This window comes from Artemia franciscana, unplaced genomic scaffold (assembly GCF_032884065.1).
Source record: "Artemia franciscana unplaced genomic scaffold, ASM3288406v1 Scaffold_2134, whole genome shotgun sequence".
Classification (NCBI taxonomy): domain Eukaryota; kingdom Metazoa; phylum Arthropoda; class Branchiopoda; order Anostraca; family Artemiidae; genus Artemia; species Artemia franciscana.
In genome coordinates, this window is record NW_027063129.1 from 23,234 (window position 1) to 45,465 (window position 22,232).

Below are 22,232 nucleotides of genomic sequence, written 5' to 3' on the forward strand. Positions count from 1 at the left end.
ACACCGAAGCGCTTAAGCCGGCTTAGAACCGGACAGCAAGAAGTCCCTGGGACCTCCAGTAAGTTGGAGGCTTTGTGCAATCCTGGGCCCATCTTGGTCACAACATGGTTTTCAGCACTTGGCGATGCTCTTCTATCAACAAGAGTCGAAATCCTGCACAGACAGTCCCAAACCTATTACCTCCGACTCATTATATATTCATGCCTACAAATATTATGCTACTACGGGGAGGCAGCCCATAGTAGATAAATTAGCTAGGAAGAGGTTTTTCAGCCCGAAAACGCCCATCAAAACAAACCAAGCCCAGAAAATTATCCAATAATCAGAATCCCGTACGAGTGCTGTGTTGTTTACTAGGCTATAATTTCCTCGAGGGGCGCCACTCCTCAAGTAGGAAAAGTTGACCGCAAGTTCCCCAGTCTTGCAAGTACCCCGAAAGGGTCGAGGCAGCCCTTTACAGAGGCCGTTGCCCATAGATCTGGATCTTACGCCCTGCCGCAGTTGTCCTCCTATAGAGGATCCTCCCACGATGGTGTTCTGCTTCACCATGCAATTTAACCCATTACTGGGAGATGGTTTGTAACTCATCTGACGCGTGAACACGGCAGTTGGCCCTGCTGAGTGTACATTTGAGGGGCCTTCTTCCTCCTCCACCTGAAATTATGACCCCCAGGGGAGGGTTTCCCAGTTTCTATTATGGGCCCCACTGGGACAAGGTCCTACTTGGCCTAAGCCTCCTATGGAGCTACTCTACCTAAGAGGCAGAAAGAAGGATGGGAGCTGCTAACTCTTCAACCGGATAGTTAAATTATACTCACTGCCTATTTATATAGTATATTTAATACAATGCATTTTCAATGCATAAATGGATAAATGTCCTTTAAATATTTCCAGGAATCATCCACCCCAACATCTTCAGTGTTATGCTCTTATTTAAGCTATAGAAATATATAAATAGTGTGAATAATAAAGAAGACAGGATAAGTACCTTATATGGACAGGAGGTTAAAAACGAAAATAGAGATGACCCCCATAAGCTATTCTGATAGATTAATCACGGCCCCGATTCTTCTACCCATCCACAATCACCCTCATGATAAAGGAGTTCACCCATAAATAAGGGTGTGAAGCTTGTTCGCCCTGTGATAAATGGTAAAAATATTATTCTACTTACATAGTGTCTTAGGCTTAAACTAAATGATTTAACAAAGTAAGGTAGAATCACCCCTACTATAATAAGGGAGAGAAGGAGAATCTTTTCAAATGAACCTAAGATCATTCTTACGTCCCCCAGAAAACTTCAATAAAAAATATACCCCCCTATAACAGCCCCTCAGTAAAGAACAAAAAGGGGAGTTAGATAGTCCCCTTCTTCATCCCTGTACTGACAGCTTAAATTATAATTGTAGGAGCACAAACATATTATTGCAATTCGTGAGGAATAACTTCTTGTTAGAAGACATGAAACTAATATAAGTACACTAGAAAATAATATAAATAGACTCTCTGAAGATTCAATAATTAAATCTTTTGAAAAGAAACCCGATAAAAATGGGAAACCTATTAGTCTAAGAGAACAAACTAAGATAATATAGCTAGTGTAAGGGAGTATCCTAGATACCCCTCCTATTCGACGTATATCTTGTACCCCTAGTGAATGAATTATGACCCCTGAACATATGAAAAGAAGAGCCTTAAAAAGTGCATGAGCAAAAAGATGAAAATAACAAAATAGAGTGAGCCCTAAACCTACAAAAAATATCATTACTCCTAACTGGCTTAATGTGGATAACGCAATTACTCGTTTTAGATCTTTTTCTCCAAACGCAGCTAGACCTGAAAAAAAAGGAAGTTAAGACCCCTTTAACAACGAGTAAAAAACACCCTCTCTCTTCAAATGAAGGAGATAAACGAATTATTAGATAAATCCCAGCTGTCACCAGTGTGGATGAATGAACTAGGGATGAGACGGGGGTAGGAGCCGCCATGGCTGCTGGTAGCCATGCAGAAAAAGGTAGTTGAGCTCTCTTGGTAAAAGAAGATAGAATAAAGAAAAGCATAATTGATAAAGATAAGTATCTTAAGAATATATAATCCCAGCTCTTAGAGTAAAATATTAGTCCTAATGACCATAAAATTAATACATCACCTACTCGATTTCTTAAAATAGTGATTATTCCTCTAGAGGAAGAATTATAATTTTTGTAAAATATAATTAATAGATACGAAGTGATTCCTAACCCGTCTCAACCTAATATTAATCTTAATCCATCCGAAGACATAATCAACAGAACCATAGATGAGATGAATCCTAATATTATATATATGAAACGATTAATAAAAGTTTCACCTCTTATATAATAAGAAGAATAAATTATAACTTGAGAAGAGATCAACAGAACTAAGAAGATGAATGATAGTCTTAACCAATCAAAGCACACTTGGTAATCCAAATGCAAAAAGGATATTTTTAATAAGTAAATTTCATCTGATAGGAATAATAAAAATGAGCAACAAACACTTGTTGCTCCGGTAAATAGTAAAATGTAACCTGATACAAAATATAACAATACTGTCAGAGATGACTCTCCTTTAGTTCCACAAACTAATATTCTCTTTAAACTATAACAGTAGACGAAAATTAAAGTCAGTAACGGAATCAAATGAACTCTTCCGATTATATATTCCTTTAAGTTGTATTCTAATCAACTAAAAATATACAATCTTTCCCCGTGACTTATACTGGAGTATAAGTAAATACAGTAACAAGATGAAAAAAAACATAAAATACCAGATAGGACTACCACTATCCAGTCTAGACTAAATACGCCGATAAAAAAATATATTTCGGAAAAGAAGTAAAGTGAAGGGGGTAATCCTATATTGAAGAAGCTAAGACTGAGTCATCAAAAGCATAAATATGGAAAAAGAGAAATTATTTTACGGGTAACAAGGAATCTGTGACTTCAGATGCACACATAAAATAGATAGCTTAAGTAGAATAATCCAGAGGAACAAATCCCGTGAGATACTATCATTAAAATTGATCTTATGTTGGTGTAAGTACAGGATATAAGTATACCTAAAATAACGAATGATATGTGAGCGACGGAAGAATAAGCAATTAGAGATTTGACATCAGATTGGCGTAGGCAGATCAAGCAGCTGAAGATCCCACCTATTAAGCAGACCGTTATTAATCTTGTTCTTCTATAAACATTTAATACCTGTACTAAATAGAGGCCATAACCCCCTAACTTGAGGAGAATAGCGGCTAATACTATAGAGCCAGTTACTGGAGCCTCTACGTGAGCTTTAGGTAGTCAAATGTGTGCAAAATAAATTGGGAGTTTCACTAGAAAGGAAAGAATGGCTAGCAAGAAGATTATCTTGTCCATGAAGTTGCCCCAAAATTGCAAGAACGATGACGAATAAATACTCGTGTGAGCAATGAGGATAAAGAGTAGAGGTAGGGACGATAGTAGAGTATAGAATAAGAAATAATAGGAAGCAGGTAGACGCTCTGGCTGGTAACCTCAACCGAGGATTAAAATAATTTTGGGAATCAGAGAGCACTCAAAGAACACGTAGAATAAAATGAATGACTGTGTAGTGAAGGTGAGTCACAGGAGCAAAAACAAGCTTAAGAGAATAGTTCTATAGCTTAATGGCCAACTTGGCTTTAATCTAATAACTATTAAAAAGAAAACTCCTGAAGTGAGTGTTAAAAGAGTAATCCCCCACTCTAGATGAAATTCCGATATTAACTTGTATGTTAATATCAAATATATTAGACTTGAGGTAAAGAACCACTTATTCACTTAGAACTGTACTTGATCTGATCCTGACGAACGTACTAAAGATACCAATACTGATAGTCCTAAAGCTCCTTCACAAACTGTGACTCTAAGAAAGATGAAAGCGTTAATTATTCTCATATAGTTTGAATATATCAGTAATCTGAATAATAAAAGAATGAGAAATTCTAATCTCAATAGAGTTGCTAGAAGATGCTTGTTTCTTGAAGAGAAAATTAGTAGTCCTAAAGAAAGAGATAAGTAAATTATTATGATTGAATGAGTAATTAAAAAATAATGTCGGTCTTGTAAACCAAATTAGAGGAATCTCTCGGTCTTCAAAAGAGTTATTAACATCTTTAACTTCCAAAGTTAATATTTTTATTAAACTACCTTTTGATATCCTGGGATCTATCGTTATTATTTCCATGCTTATACTTCTAATGAATCATCCTCTTGCTTTTACACTATCGTTGTTCGTTCAAACTTTATTGATTTGTGTTATGCTTAAAAATGTTTCTCTGTGGATTTCACTAATTCTCTTTTTGATCTTTCTAGGGGGATCCTGGTAATGTTTATTTATGTGTCTTCGCTAAGAGCTAACGAGAAATTTGCTGTGGATTTAACTTCATTTGTGTGAGTGATACCTGCAATTATCTTGTCTTTCTTAGTTTTAAATAAGAATTTCATGTTTATGAACCCTTCCTCGGGTTACCTCTATCCTCCCGATTTCATGATCATCAATTTTAATGTTAGTAGACTTACCATACTCGTTTATACTACTACTAGGACTACTCGTTTATAGTAGTATATTTATTTTTAGCGCTCCTACTGGTCATTGATTTTTTGAACAGTAATAAAAAACCTTTACGGTCAATGATCTAGTTGTTCCGTGATCTTAGGAAATAAAATGTTATCTCTACGTAAGACGCAACCTACCCTTAAAATTATTAATTCTGCCTTAGTGGATCTACCTGTGCCGGCCAACATTTCTGTTTGATGAAACTTTGGCTCTCTCCTAGGCTCTGTCTTGTTATTCAAATTATTACTGGACTTTTTTTAGCGATGCATTACACAGCGAGAGTAGACTTAGCTTTCTCCAGAGTGGCCCATATTTGCCGAGATGTCAACTACGGCTGATTGCTCCGAACCGTCCACGCCAATGGTGCCTCTTTTTTCTTTATTTGCATTTATTTTCATATCGGCCGAGGGATGTATTATGGTTCTTTTCATTATTTTGAGACATGAATGACTGGAATTGCTCTTTTATTTTCTGTAGTGGCCGCTGCTTTTTTAGTGTATGTTCTCCCGTGAGGTCAAATATCCTTCTGGGGGGCGACTGTAATTACAAACTTAGTATCTGCCGTACCTTATATTGGTAATGATGCAGTACAGTGGTTATGAGGAGGGTTTGCTGTTGATAATCCTACTCTGACGCGATTTTTCACTTTTCATTTCTTGATCCCCTTTCTAGTGGCCGGTCTGAAAATAATTCATCTTTTATCCTTCATCAAAGAGGTTAAAATAACCCCCTTGGAATTAACGCTAATTTAGACAAGTTACCGTTCAACCCTTATTTTACTATTAAGGATACCATGGGATTTATAGTCCTTATCTTTTTTATTACGGCCCTCTCCTTAACTAGTCCCTATCTTCTAGGAGACCCAGATAATTTCATTCCTGCTAACCCATTAGTCACCCCAGCTCATATTCAACCGGAATGAGATTTTCTGTTTGCATATGCTATCTTGCGGTCTATTCCTAACAAGCTAGGGGGAGTAATCGCCTTGTTTCTTCTATTCTTATTCTTGTGTCCCTTCCCTTTGCGTTTAAGAAAAAGGTTTCGAGGTCTTGAGTTTTATTCTCTAGCCCAACCTTTGTTTTGGTCCTGAGTATCAGTCTTTTTACTTCTAACATAAATTGGAGGACGACCTGTAGAAGACCCCTATATTTTTCTAGGACAGATTCTTACATGTATTTACTTCTCATATTTTGTGTTTACTCCAATTGTTATTAATTTGAATGACAAAATTGTCTAATTTAGACCCTTGGCCGATTAAAGCATCTGTTTTGAAAGCAGAATAAGGTTGATTATACGACCAGGGGTCTTTATTTTTAAACCCTTGAGAAAGGCTTCAGTAAAAACACAGAAATATTAAAGATGCAGGTAAAAGGCTCTTCCAGCATAAATGTATTAAGTTATCGTAACGATAACGAGGATAAGAGCCACGTCTCCAGAGATAGGAGTACACCACTAAACAAAATATAAAGAAGCTTATGGACCGAATACTACACTAAATAATAGAGATATAAAAGAATGCTAGCGTATTCTGATAATATAATTAAAGCGAAACCGACTCCTATATATTCTGTATTGAAACCCGACACTAACTCGGATTCACCCTCAGCTAGATCGAAGGGAGTTCGATTAGTCTCTGCCAGAATTGTGATGAATCAGCACAATCCTAGAGGAAGACATAAGTATAAAGGTCACCCTACGTAAGAAGATTTGACTAGGTCATAAAAAAATCTAATATCTTCTTTTTTCCACGGACGTAGCTATTACCCCCAAAAACTTAATCTTTTGAAATAGTAAAAGAGCCTTTAATTACACTCTTTACCATGTGCAATCATAAAAAAAGTCTAATATCTTCTTTTTTCCACGGACTTAGCTATTATCCCCGAAAACTAAAACTTTTGAAATATAAAAAGAGCCTTTAACCACATTCTTTACCAACTGCAATAAAAAAAAGTCTAATATCATCATTTTTTCCACAGACGTAGCTATTACCCCGGAAAACTAAAACTTTTGAAATAGGAAAAGAGCCTTTAATCTAATTCTTTACCATGCACAATCATAAAATAGTCTAATATCTTCATTTTTTCCAGAGACGTTGCTATTACCCCGAAAACTAAAACTTTTGAAATAGGAAATGAACCTTTAATCACATTCTTTACCATTTGCAATTATAGAAAAGTCTAATATCTTCATTTTTTCAACAGACGTAGCTATTACCCTCGAAAACTAAAACTTTTGAAATAGGAAAAGAGCCTTTAATCATATTCTTTACCATGTGCAATCATAAAATAGTCTAATATCTTCATTTTTTCCACAGACGTAGCTATTACCCCAGAGAACTAAAACTTTTGAAATAGGAAAAGAGCCTTTAATCAAATTCTTTACCATGCGGAATCATAAAATAGTGTAATATCTTCATTTTTTCAAAGATGTAGCTATTACCCCCAAAACTAAAACTTTTGAAATAGAAAAAGAGCCTTTAATCACATTCTTTACCATGTGCTATCATAAAATAGTCTAAAATCTTCATTTTTTTCCAAACACGTAGCTATTACCCCCCGAAAACTAAAACTTTTGAAATAGGAAATGAGCCTTTAATCACATTCTTTACCATGTGCAATCATAAAATAGTCTAATATCTTCATTTTTTTCCAAGGACGTAGCTATTACCCTAAAAACTTAAACTTTTGAAATAGCAAAAGAGCCTTTACTCACATTCTTTACCATGTGCAATCATAAAAAAGTCTAATATCTTCTTTTTTCCACGGACTTAGCTATTACCCCCGAAAACTAAAACTTTTGAAATATAAAAAGAGCCTTTAACCACATTCTTTACCAACTGCAATAAAAAAAGTCTAATATCATCATTTTTTCCACAGACGTAGCTATTAACCCGGAAAACTAAACTTTTGAAATAGGAAAAGAGCCTTTAATCAAATTCTTTACCATGCACAATCATAAAATAGTCTAATATCTTCATTTTTTTCACAGACTTACCTATTAACCATGAAAACTAGAACTTATGAAATGGGAAAAGAGCCTTTAATCACAGTCTTTACCATGCGCAATCATAAAATGGTCTAATACCTTCATTTTTTCCACAGACGTTGCTATTATCCCGAAAACTAAAACTTTTGAAATAGGAAATGAGCCCTTTAATCACAGTCTTTACCTTTTGCAATCATAGAAAAGTCTAATATCTTCATTTTTTCCAAAGACGTAGCTATTACCCCCCGAAAACTAAAACTTTTGAAATAGGAAAAGAGCCTTTAATCACATTCTTTACCATTTGCAGTCACAAAATAGTCTAATATCATCATTTTTTCACAGACTTACCTATTACCCCTGAAAACTAAAACTTATGAAATGGGAAAAGAGCCTTTAATCACAGTCTTTACCATGCGCAATCATAAATAGTCTAATATCTTCCTTTTTTCCACAGACGTAGCTATTACTCCAGAAAACAAAAACTTTTGAAATAGGAAAAGAGCCTTTAACCAAATTCTTTACCATGCGCAATCATAAATAGTCTAATATCTTCATTTTTTCCACAGACGTAGCTATTACTCCAGAAAACTAAAACATTTGAAATAGGAAAACAGCCTTTAATCACATTCTTTACCATTTGCAGTCACAAAAAAGTCTAATATCTTCATTTTTCCACAGACATAGCTATTACCCCTCGAAAACTAAAACTTTTGAAATAGGAAAAGAGCCTTTAATGACATTCTTACCATGTGCAATCATAAACAAAGTCTTATATCTTCTTTTTTTCCACGGACGTAGCTATTACCCCCAAAAACTTAAACTTTTGAAATAGGAAAAGAGCCTTCAATCACACTCTTTACCATGTGCAATCATAAAATGTCTTATATCTTCTTTTTTTCCAAGGACCTAGCTATTACCCCGGAAAACTAAAACTTTTGAAATGGGGAAAAGAGGCTTTAATCACAGTCTTTACCATGCGCAATCATAAAATGGTCTAATATCTTCATTTTTTCCACAGATGTAGCTATTACCCCCGAAAACTAAAACTTTGAAATAGAAAAAGAGCCTTTAACCACATTCTTTACCAACTGCAATCAAAAAAGTCTAATATCATCTTTTTTCATAGACGTAGCTATTACCCCAGAAAACTAAAACTTTTGAAATAGGAAAAGAGCCTTTAATCAAATTTCTTTACCATACACAATCATAAAATAGTCTAATATCTTCATTTTTTTCCACTGACGCTGCTATTACCCCGAAAACTAAAACTTTTGAAATAGGAAATGAGCCTTTCATCACATTCTTTACCATGTGCAATCATAAAATAGTCTAATATCTTCTTTTTTCCAAGGACGTAGCTATTACTCCCGAAAACTAAAACTTTTGAAATAGGAAAAGAGCCTTTAATCACATTCTTTACCATGTGTAATCATAAAAACGTCTAATATTTTAATTTTTTCCACGGACGTAGTTATTACCCCAAAAACTTCAACTTTTGAAATAGGAAAAGAGCCTTTAATCACATTCTTTACCATATGCAATCATAAAATAGTGTAATATCATAATTTTTTCCCACGGAAGTAGCTATTACCCCAAAAACTAAACTTTTGAAATAAGAAAGGAGCCTTTAATCACATTCTTTACCATGTGCAATCATAAAATAGTCTAATATCCTAATTTTTTCCATGGACGTAGCTATTAACCCCGAAAACTAAAACTTTTGAAATAGGAAAAGAGCCTTTAATCACATCTTTACCATGTGCAATCATAAATAGTCTAATATCTTCATTTTTTCCACAGACGTAGCTATTAACCCAGAGAACTAAAACTTTTGAAATAGGAAAAAGCCTTCAATCATACTCTTTACCATGTGCAATCATAAAATGTCTTATATCTTCTTTTTTTCCAAGGACCAAGCTATTACCCGGGATACTAAAGCTTTTGAAATGGGAAAAGAGGCTTTAAATCACAGTCTTTACCATGCGCAATCATAAAATGGTCTAATATCTTCATTTTTTCCACAGACATAGCTATTACCCCCCGAAAACTAAAACTTTTGAAATAGGAAAAGAGCCTTTAATCACATTCTTACCATTTGCAATCATAAAAGTAGTTTAATATCTTCATTTTTTCCGGACGTAGCTACTAACCCCAAAAACTAAAACTTTTGAAATAGAAAAGAGCCTTTAATCACATTCTTTACCATGCGCAATCATAAAATAGTCTAATATCTTCATTTTTTTCCACAGACGCAGCTATTGCCCCCGAAAACTAAAACTTTTGAAATAGGAAAAGATCCTTTAATCACATTTTTTACCTTGTGTAATCATAAAAAAGTCTAAAATCTTCATTTTTTCACCGGACGTAGCTATTACCCCCGAAAACTAAAACTTTTGGAATATGAAAAGAGCCTTTAATCACATTCTTTACCATGTGCAATCATAAAATAGTCTAATATTTTAATTTTTTCCACGGACGTAGTTATTACCCCCAAAAACTAACAACTTTTGAAATAGGAAAAGAGCCTTTAATCACATGCTTTACATGTGCAATCATAAATAGTGTAATATCTTAATTTTTTCCACGGAAGTAGCTATTACCCCCAAAAACTAAAACTTTTGAAATAGGAAAGGAGCCTTTAATCACATTCTTTATCATGTGCAATCATAAAATAGTCTAATATCTTCATTTTTTCCAGGACGTAGCTATTACCCCCCCGAAAACTAAAACTTTAAAATAGGAAAAGAGCCTTTAATCACATTCTTAACCATTTGCAATCATAAAATAGTCTAATATCTTCATTTTTTCCACATACATAGCAATTACCCTCGAAAACTAAAACTTTTGAAATAGGAAAAGAGCCTCTAATCACATTACTTACCATGTGCAATCATAAAATAGTCTAATATCTTCATTTTTTCCACAGACATAGCTTTTACCGTCGAAAACTAAAACTTTTGAAATAGGAAAAGAGCCTTTAATCACATTCTTTACCAATTGCAATCATAAAATAGTCCAATATCTTCATTTTTTCCACGGACATAGCTATTACCCTTGAAAGCTAAAACTTTTGAAATAGGAAAAGAGCCTTTAATAACATTCTTTACCATGTGCAATCATTAAAAATCTAATATCTTCATTTTTCACGGACGTAGCTATTTTTCCCGAAAAATAGAACTTTTGAAATAAGCCTTTAATCACATTCTTTACCATGTGCAATCATAAAATAGTCTAATATCTTCATTTTCTCCACGGACGTAGCTATTACCCCCGAAAACTAAAACTTTTAAAATAGGATAAGATCCTTTAATAACATTTTTTACCATGTGCAATCCAAAACAGTCTAATATCTTCATTTTTTTCCAAGGACGTAGCTATTACCCCCGAAAACTAAAACTTTTGAAATAGGAAAAGAGCCGTTAATCACATTAATTACCATGAGCAATCATAAAATAGTCTAATATCTTCATTTTTATCCAAGACGTAGCTATTACCCCCCGAAAACTAAAACTTTTGAAAAAGGAAAAGAGCCTTTAATCACATTTTTATCATTTGGAATCATAAAATAGTCAAATATCTTCATTTTTTCCACAGACGTAGGTATTACCCCCAGAAAACTAAAATTTTGAAATAGGAAAAAAGCCTATAATCAAATTCTTTACCATGGACAATCATAAAGTAGTCTAATATCTTCATTTTTTCCACTGAGAGATCTATTACCCCCGAAAACTAAAACTTTTGAAATAGGAAAAGAGCCTTTAATCAAATTCTTTACCATGTGCAATCATAAAAAAGTCTAATATCTTCTTTTTTCCACGGACGTAGCTATTAACCCCGAAAACTTAAACTTTTGAAATAGTAGAAGAGCCTTTAATTACACTATTTACCATGTACAATCATAAAAAAGTCTAATATCTTCATTTTTTTCTACAGACATAGCTATTACCCTCGAAAACTAAAACTTTTTAAATAGGAAAAGAGCCTCTAATCACATTACTTACCATGTGCAATTATAAAATAGTCTAATATCTTAATTTTTTCCACAGACATAGCTATTACCCCCCGAAAACTAAAACTTTTGAAATAGGAAAAGAGCCTTGAATCACATTCTTTACCATGTGCAATCATAAAATAGTCTAGTATCTTCATTTTTTCCACAGACATAGCTATTACCCCCCGAAAACTAAAACTTTTGAAATAGGAAAAGAGCCTTTAATCACATTCTTTACCATGTGCAATCATAAAATAGTCTAATATCTTCATTTTTTCAACAGACATAGCTTTTACCGTCGAAAACTAAAACTTTTGAAATAGGAAAAGAGCCTTTAATCACATTCTTTACCAATTGCAATCATAAAATAGTCCAATATGTTCATTTTTTCCACGGACATAGCTATTACCCTCGAAAGCTAAAACTTTTGAAATACGAAAAGAGCCTTTAATCACATTGTTTACAATGTGCAATCATTAAAAGTCTAATATCTTCATTTTTTCACGGACATAGCTATTTTTCCCGAAAAATAGAACTTTTGAAATAAGCCTTTAATCACAATCTTTACCATGTGCAATCATAAAATAGTCTAATATCTTCATTTTCTCCACGGACGTAGCTATTACCCCCGAAAACTAAAACTTTTAAAATAGGAAATAAGCCTTTAATCACATTCTTTACCATTTGCAATCATAAAATAGTCTAATATCTTCATTTTTTTCCAAGGACTTATCTATTAACCCCGAAAACTAAAACTTTTGAAATAGGAAAAGACCCTTTAATCACATTCTTTACCATGTGCAATCATTAAAAGTCTAATATCTTCATTTTTTCACGGACGTAGCTATTTTTCCCGAAGAATAGAACTTTTGAAATAAGCATTTAATCACATTCTTTACCATGTGCAATCATAAAATAGTCTAATATCTTCATTTTCTACACGGACGTAGCTATTACCCCCGAAAACTAAAACTTTTAAAATAGGAAAAGATCCTTTAATCACATTTTTTACCATATGCAATCAAAAATAGTCTAATATCTTCATTTTTATCCAAGGACGTAGCTATTACCCCCAAAAACTAAAACTTTTGAAATAGGAAAAGAGCCTTCAATCATATTCTTTACCCTGTGCAATCATAAAATAGTCTAATATCTTCATTTTTTCCACGGACGTAGCTATTACCCCCGAAAACTAAAACTTTTGAAATAGGAAAAGAGCCTTTAATCACATTCTTTACCATGTGCAATCATAAAAAAGTCTAATATCTTCTTTTTTCCACGGACGTAGCTATTACCCCCGAAAACTTAAACTTTTGAAATAGTAGAAGAGCCTTTAATTACACTATTTACCATGTGCAATCATAAAAAAGTCTAATATCTTCTTTTTTCCACGGACGTAGCTATTACCCCCAAAAACTAAAACTTTTGAAATAGAAAAAGAGCCTCTAATCACATTCTTAACCATTTGCAATCATAAAATAGTCTAATATCTTCATTTTTTCCAAGGACATAGCTATTACCCTCGAAAACTAAAACTTTTGAAATAGGAAAAGAGCCTTTAATCTCATTCTTTACCATGTGCAATCATAAAATAGTCTAATATCTTCATTTTTTCCACAGACATAGCTTTTACCGTCGAAAACTAAAACTTTTGAAATAGGAAAAGAGCCTTTAATCACATTCTTTACCAATTGCAATTATAAAAATGTCCAATATCTTCATTTTTTCCACGGACATAGCTATTACCCTCGAAAGCTAAAACTTTTGAAATAGAAAAAGAGCCTTTAATCACATTCTTTACCATGTGCAATCATTAAAAGTCTAATATCTTCATTTTTCACGGACGTAGCTATTTTTCCTGAAAAATAGAACTTTTGAAATAAGCCTTTAATCACATTCTTTCCCATGTGCAATCATAAAATAGTCTAATATCTTTATTTTCTCCACGGACGTAGCTATTACCCCTGAAAACTAAAACTTTTAAAATAGGAAAAGATCCTTTAATCACATTTTTTACCATGTGCAATCAAAAATAGTCTAATATCTTCATTTTTTTCCAAGGACGTAGCTATTACCCCCGAAAACTAAAACTTTTGAAAAGGAAAAGAGCCTTTAATCACATTCTTTACCATTTGCAATCATAAAATAGTATAATATCTTCATTTTTTCCACAGACATAGCTATTACCCCCGAAAACTAAAACTTTTGAAATAGGAAAAGAGCCTTTAATCACATTAATTACAATGTGCAATCATAAAATAGTCTAATATCTTCATTTTTTTCCAAGGACGTAGCTATTACCCCCGAAAACTAAAACTTTTGAAATAGGAAAAGAGCCTCTAATCACATTCTTTACCATGTGCAATTATAAAATAGTCTAATATCTTAATTTTTTTCCATGGAAGTAGCTATTACCCTCGAAAACAAAAACTTTTGAAATAGGAAAAGAGCCTTTAATCACATTTTTTACCATTTGGAATCATAAAATAGTCAAATATCTTCATTTTTTCCACAGACATAGCTATTACCCTCGAAAGCTAAAACTTTTGAAATAGGAAAAGAGCCTTTAATCACATTGTTTACCATGTGCAATCATTAAAAGTCTAATATCTTCATTTTTTCACGGACATAGCTATTTTTCCCGAAAAATAGAACTTTTGAAATAAGCCTTTAATCACATTCTTTACCATGTGCAATCATAAAATAGTCAAATATCTTCATTTTTTCCACAGATGTAGGTATTACCCCAGAAAACTAAAACTTTTGAAATAGGAAAAGAGCCTATAATCAAATTCTTTACCATGCGCAATCATAAAGTAGTCTAATATATTCATTTTTTCCACTGAGGTATCTATTACCCCCGAAATCTAAAACTTTTGAAATAGAAAAAGAGCCTTTAATCACATTCTTTTCCATGCACAATCATACATTGGTCTAATATCTTCATTTTTTCCACAGACGAAGCTATTACCCCCGAAAACTAAACTTTTGAAATAGGAAAAGAGCCTTTAATCACATTCTTTACCATGTGCAATCACAAAATAGTTTAATATCTTCATTTTTTCCACGGACGTAGCTATTAACCGCAAAAACTAAAACTTTTGAAATATGAAAAGAGCCTTTAATCACATTCTTTACCATTTGCAATCATAAAATAGCCAAATATCTTCATTTTTTCCACAGACGTAGCTATTACCCTAGAAAACTAAAACTTTTGAAATAGGAAAAGAGCCTTTAATCAAATTCTTTACCATGCGCAATCATAAAATAGTTTAATATCTTCATTTTTTTCCACAGATGTAGCTATTACCCCCGAAAACTAAAACTTTTGAAATAGGAAAAGAGCCTTTAATCACATTCTTTACCATGTGCAAACATAAAATATTCTAATATCTTCATTTTTTCCACAGACATAGCTATTAACCTCAAAAATTAGGACTTTTGAAATAGGAAAAGTGCCTTTAATCACATTCTTTACCATGTGCAATCAGAAAATAGTCGAATATCTTCATTTTTTCCACGGACGTAGCTATTACTCCCAAAAACTAAAACTTCTGAAACAAGAAAAGAGCCTTTAATCACATTCTTTACCATGTGCAATCATAAAGTAGTCGAATATCTTAATTTTTTCCACAGATGTAGCTATTACCCCCGAGAACTAAAACTTTTGGAATAGGAAAAGAGACTTTAATCACATTCTTTACCATGTACAATCATGAAATAGTTTAATATCTTCATTTTTTCCACGGAGATAGTTATTACCCCCCGAAAACTAAATCTTTTGAAATAGGAAAAGAGATTCTAATCACATTCTTTACCATGTACAATCATAAAATAGTCTAATATCTTAATTTTTTCCACGGACATAGCTATTACCCCCCGAAAGCTAAAACTTTGGAAATAGGAAAAGAGCCTTTAATCACATTCTTTAACATGTGTAATCATAAAATAGTCTAATATCTTCATTTTTTTCCACGGAGTTAGCTATTACCCCCGAAAACTAAAACTTTTGAAATATGAAAAGAGCCTTTAATCACATTCTTTACCATTTGTAATTATAAAATAGTCTAATATCTTAATTTCTACCATAGACGTAGCTATAACCCCCGAAAACTAAATTTTTTGAAATAGGAAAAGAGCCTTTAATCACATTCCTTACCATGGGCAATCATAAAATAATATGAAATCTTTATTTGTTCCACAGACGTAGCTATTACCCCCGAAAACAAAAACTTCTGAAATAGGAAAAAAGCCTTTAATCACATTCTATACCATGTGCATTCATAAAATAGTCTAATATCTCATTTTTTCAACGGATGTGGCTATTGCCCCCGAAAGCTAAAAGTTTTAAAGTAGAAAAAGAGCCTTTAATCACATTTTTTACCATATACAATCATAAAATAGTCTAATATCTTCATTTTTTCCAAGGACTTAGCTATTACCCACGAAAACTAAAATTTTTGAAATAGGAAAAGAGCCTTTAATCACATTCTTTACCGTGCGGAATCATAAAATAGTCTTTTATCATCATTTTTTTCACAGATGTAGCTGTTACCCCCAAAAAACTAAAACTTTTGAAATAGGAAGAGAGCCTTTAATCACATTCTTTACCATGTGCAATCATAAAATATTCTAATATCTTCATTTTTTCCACAGACATAGCTATTACCCTCGAAAATTAAAACTTTTGAAATAGGAAAAGAGCCTTTAATCACATTATTTACCATATGCAATCATAAAATAGTCTAATATCTTCATTTTTTCCATGGACGTAGCTATTAGCCCCGAAAACTAAAACTTTTGAAATAGGAAAAGAGCCTTTTTCACATTCTTTACCATGTGCAATAATGAAATAGTTTAAAATCTTCATTTTTTCCATGGACGTAGCTATTACCCCCGAAAACTAAAACTTTTGAAATAGGAAAAGAGCCTTTAATCACATTCTTTACCATGTGGAATCATACAATAGTCTATTATATTCATTTTTTCCACAGACGTAGCTATTACCCCCGAAAACAAAAACTTTTGAAATCGGAAAGAGCCTTTAATCACATTCTTTACCATTTGCAATCATAAAATAGTCTAATATCTAAATTTTTTCTACGGACGTGGCTATTGCCCCCGAAAACTAAAACTTTTAAAATATCAAAAGAGCCTTCAATCACATTCTTTACCATGTGCAAACATGAAATAGTCTAATATCTTCATTTTTTCCACAGACATAGCTATTACCCTCGAAAACTAAAACTTTTGAATTCGGAAAAGAGCCTTTAATCACATTCTTTACCATGTGCAATCATAAAATAGTCGATTATCTTTATTTTTTCCACAGACGTAGCTATTACCCCCGAAAACTAAAATTTTTTAGACAAGAAAAGAGCCTTTAATCACATTCTTTACCATGTGCAATCATAAAATAGTCTAATATCTTCATTTTTTCCACAGACGTACCTATTACACCCGAGAACTAAAACTTTTGGAATAGGAAAAGAGCCTTTAATCACATTCCTTACCATTTGCAATCATAAAATAGTCTAAAATCTAAATTTTTTCCACGGACGTGGTTATTATCCCCGAAAACTGAAACTTTAAAATACGAAAAGAGCCTTTAATCACATTCTTTACCTTGTGCAATCATGTCTTGTGCAATCAATATCTTCATTTTTTCCACGGACGTAGCTATTACCCCCCGAAAACTAAACCTTTTGAAATAGGATAAAAGCCTTTAATCACGTTCTTTACATTGTGTAATCATAAAATAGTCTAATATCTTCATTTTTTTCCACGGACTTAGCTATTACCCCCGAAAACTAAGACTTTTGAAATTTGAAAAGAGCCTTTAATCACATTCTTCACCATTTTCAATCATAAAATAGTCTAATATCTTCATTTTTACCAAGGACGTAGCTATTAGCCCCGAAAACTAAAACTTTTGAAATAGGAAAAGAGCCTTTATTCACATTCTTTACCATGTGCAATCATAAAATAGTCGAATATCTTAATTTTTTCCACAGATGTAGCTATTACCCCCGAGAACTAAAACTTTTGGAATAGGAAAAGAGACTTTAATCAAATTCTTTACCATGTACAATCATGAAATAGTTTAATATCTTCATTTTTTCCACGGAGATAGTTATTACCCCCGAAAACTAAATCTTTTGAAATAGGAAAAGAGATTCTAATCACATTCTTTACCATGTGCAATCATAAAATAGTCTAATATCTTAATTTTTTCCACGGACATAGCTATTACCCCTCGAAAGCTAAAACTTTGGAAATAGGAAAAGAGCCTTTAATCACATTCTTTACCATGTGCATTCATAAAATAGTCAAATATCTTCATTTTTTCCACGGACGTAGCTATTACCCCCGAAAACTAAAATTTATAAAATAGGAAAAGAGCCTTTAATCACATTCTTTACCATGTGCAATCATAAAATAGTCTAATATCTTCATTTTTTCCACAGACATAACTATTACCCTCAAAAACTAAAACTCTTGAGATAGGAAAAGAGCCTTTAATCACATTCTTAACCATGTGCAATCATAAAATAATCTAATATCCTCAAGTTTTCCACGGACGTAGCTATTAACCCCAAAAGTAAGATTTTTGAAATAGGAAAAGAGCCTTTAATCACAATCTTTACTATGTGCAATCATGAAATAGTTTAATATCTTCATTTTTTCCACGGACGTAGCTATTACCCCCCGAAAACTAAACCTTTTGAAATAGGAAAAGAGCCTTTAATCACACTGTTTACCACGTGCAATCATAAAATAGTCTAATATCTTCATTTTTTCCACAGACATAGCTATTACCCTCGAAAACTAAAACTTTTGAATTAGGAAAAGAGCCTTTATTCACATTTCTTACCATGTGCAATCATAAAATAGTCTAATATCTTCATTTTCTCCACGGACGTAGTTATTACCTCCGAAAACTAAAACTTTTGAAACAAGAAAAGAGCCTTTAATCACATTCTTTACCTTGTGCAATCATAAAATAGTCTACCACCCAAAAACTAAACCTTTTGAAATAGGAAAAGAGCCTTTAATAACATTCTTTACCATAAGTAATCATAAAATAGTCTAATATTTTGATTTTTTACACGGACTTAGCTATTACCCCCGAAAACTAAAACTTTTGAAATATGAAAACAGCCTTTAATCACATTCTTTACCATTTGCAATCATGAAATAGTTTAATATCTTCATTTTTTTTCAGGGACGTAGCTATTACCCCCAAAAACTAAAACTTTTGAAATAGGAAAAGAGCCTTTAATCACATTCTTTACCATGTGCAATCATAAGATAGTCTAATATCTTCATTTCTTACACAGACTTACCTATTACCCCCGAAAACTAAAACTTTTGAAATATGACAACAGCCTTTAATCACATTCTTTACCATAAAATAGGAAAAATAGGAAACCCCCGAAAACTAAACCTTTTGAAATAGGAAAAGAGCCTTTAATCACACTGTTTACCACGTGCAATCATAAAATAGTCTAATATCTTCATTTTTTCCACAGACATAGCTATTACCCTCAAAAACTAAAACTTTTGAATTAGGAAAAGAGCCTTTATTCACATTTCTTACCATGTGCAATCATAAAATAGTCTAATATCTTCATTTTCTCCACGGACGTAGCTATTACCCCCGAAAACTAAAACTTTTGAAACAAGAAAAGAGCCTTTAATCACATTCTTTACCTTGTGCAATCATAAAATAGTCTACCACCCAAAAACTAAACCTTTTGAAATAGGAAAAGAGCCTTTAATCACATTCTTTACCATGTGCATTCATAAAATAGTCAAATATCTTCCTTTTTTCCACAGACATAGCTATTACCCTCAAAAACTAAAACTTTTGAAATAGGAAAAGAGCCTTTAATCACATTCTTTACCATGTGCAATCATAAAATAGTCTAATATCTTCATTTTTTCCACGGACGTAGCTATTACCCGCGAAAACTAAAACTTTTGAAACAAAAAAAGAGCCTTTAATCACATTCTTTACCATGGGCAATCATAAAATAGTCTAAAATCTTCAATTTTTTTCCACGGACATAGCTATTACCCCTGAAAACTAAAAGTTTTGAAGTAGGAAAAGAGCATTTAATCACATTCTTTACCATGTGCAATCATAAAGTAGTCTAATATCTTCATTTTTTCCACGGACGTAGCTATTACCCCCGAAAACTAAAACTTTTGAAACAAGAAACGAGCCTTGAATCACATTCTTTACCATGTACAATCATAAAATAGTCTAATATCTTCATTTTTTTCACGGACGTAGCTATTAACCCCAAAAACTAAGACTTTTCAAATAGGAAAAGAGCCTTTAATCACATTCTTTACCATGTGCAATCATGAAATAGTTTACACATGATCCTACAACATCCATAACATAAAAATCCAAACAATTTTCCCATAACCTCCTATCAACCATAATATAATCAATCACGCTAGGCTTCCCCGAACCAAAGCACGTAAAATCTCCCCTTTCATGATCTTTACCCACCCTTCCATTCAAAATTATCAACCGACCCTCACTACAAAAATTTATCAACTTATGGCCCCACCTATTTTTCCTCCTAGTTTCATCTTTGCTTGTCCTACCTTTCGGACATCCGTTTCTTCCATACCATTCAACCATACTCTCCATACCTGATAAGCAAGGGTTGCCAAGATCCACCTGTATGTCTTCAACCTCCGTACTCGTACCCGTGTAGGCGTTGAAATCACCTAGTAATACAAAAAAATGGTCACTAAACAGCTCAACATAATTAACATACTCCTCAATTAATATGTCCCATGTATACTCATTCATATAAGAACTATTTTCAGGGGGTATATATACACAGCCTATAACATACCTCTTATCCCACATGGAAATTTGTAACCACACAATATTTTCTGACGCACTCAATAGCCTATGGATGCTATCAAATATATCATCCCGGATCAATATCGCTATCCCCCATAATGTCGACCATTACTCGATTTATTTCTCACTCTTTCAAAAACATTGTACCCTTCAACACTTAATGGGTTTTTCCCATCACTCCATGTCTCTACTAGTCCAACTATATCTTTCTTTTCATTATCAATACACGCTTCCTTCAACAGATTACTTAGTTTTGTCGCTGAAAACCCTTGAATATTCCAATGCACCATGCGTACTACCCTTTCACTAGAATTTTCACTATTGCCCCCCGTTTCCTATTCATCACCAGCAGTTACTATAGACCCTTGACTCGGCTGTTCTCTTGACACGCTTTCACCATCACTTGCCCTCACCTCAAGACCACTGCCATCCATTGGTGCTTCCTGGTTGAGCACTCCCACTAATCGTGACTTTCTGATAGGTTGATTTTGATCGTCACTTGGACTTATTATCCTAGCATGGTCGCGTTTGGCCCGTGGTTCAGGCCTCCCGGGCATCTTCAAAGCAACCGTATTTTTCGGTGTAATAAATGTCGTTGTGGTTCGAATATCCGTGTTTGGATCGTCCAATTCATTTTCATTGGCTGAAAAATATCCTTGCAAGCTACCTGTAGATTCTGCCCTGCTACGCGCTGGAGTCTCATGGTCAAGGGACTGACGGCTCTGACCTTGAAGCCTTCCCAAAGCTATCGGGACCATATCTCTAACACTCGGACCACTTACTTCAATTATTTTCTCATTCTCAAAATCATACGTCAAAATCTTGTCCTGTAAAATTAGCCTTACCCCCCTTAATTTAGCAGGCATATTTTTTGACCTAGCCTCCGCTAGCAGTGGTTTTAACTTATCTCGAGCCATACGCTCTCTTTCCGTGTAGTCAGGGGATATATACAACTTATGACGGCTAAATAGTCCAGAGGATCTCAACACCAAATCTCTCAGAGGCTTGCTAATAAATTTAATGACAACCGGGGGCACGCCATTATTTTTAGAGCGAAGGCGGAAAATATCCTTTATGTCTCGCCTCTCTAGATCCAAATTCGGGACAATTTCATTTAAGCATGACAAAATATCTGACGCTAGACTGGGTCCTCGATGTTTAGGGTCAAAATTGTATATAATCAAATTCATGTTCTTCAATTCTTTTTCAAGAAAATCTATCTTGGACTGGGTTATCCGCAAATCTTTATTAACAGTCGAGCAGCTTAATGCCAGTCCCGCTATCTCCGATTTAATTGCTCTGTTGTTTTCCTCTACCTTGCAAGAAAATTCCGAAAAAATCGTCTTTAGGCCTTCAATTCCCTCAGCCAAAACCTCTATTTTATTTACTGAGGCTCTTAGACTTTGCATCTCCTTTATCAGTTGTTTTATACCTTCATCGCTCATCTTAGGGTATTAAATATTATGCCAAAATCTTACCTTCAATATGCCTTTCTTATTTACCCTCGTACCGGCCTTCGAGCTTTTCTCAAAAATTTTGTCTTTAGTGGCCAACAAAAACCAGATCAATCCAACTATATCCAAAGGCAATCGTTGCGCAATGAACTAACTATCCAAAAAGTTGAAAACTGGCCAAACAATAAAACTAGTTTAGATCTATATAGGTCAAAGACTGGATCAATACTGATGCTTTAGCTTTAGATGCTAGATGCATAATAGGTGATAGATGCTAGATAGATAGATGACAGTCCGTAGCTTAAAATGTCTA

General features: G+C 33.5%; 1 pseudogene; it reads right to left on the reverse strand.

Moving 5' to 3' along the window:
* Positions 1-880: 880 nt before the first annotated feature.
* Positions 881-20,755, reverse strand: LOC136042842 (NADH-ubiquinone oxidoreductase chain 5-like; annotated as a pseudogene).
* Between the last annotated feature and the right edge of the window lie 1,477 nt (positions 20,756-22,232).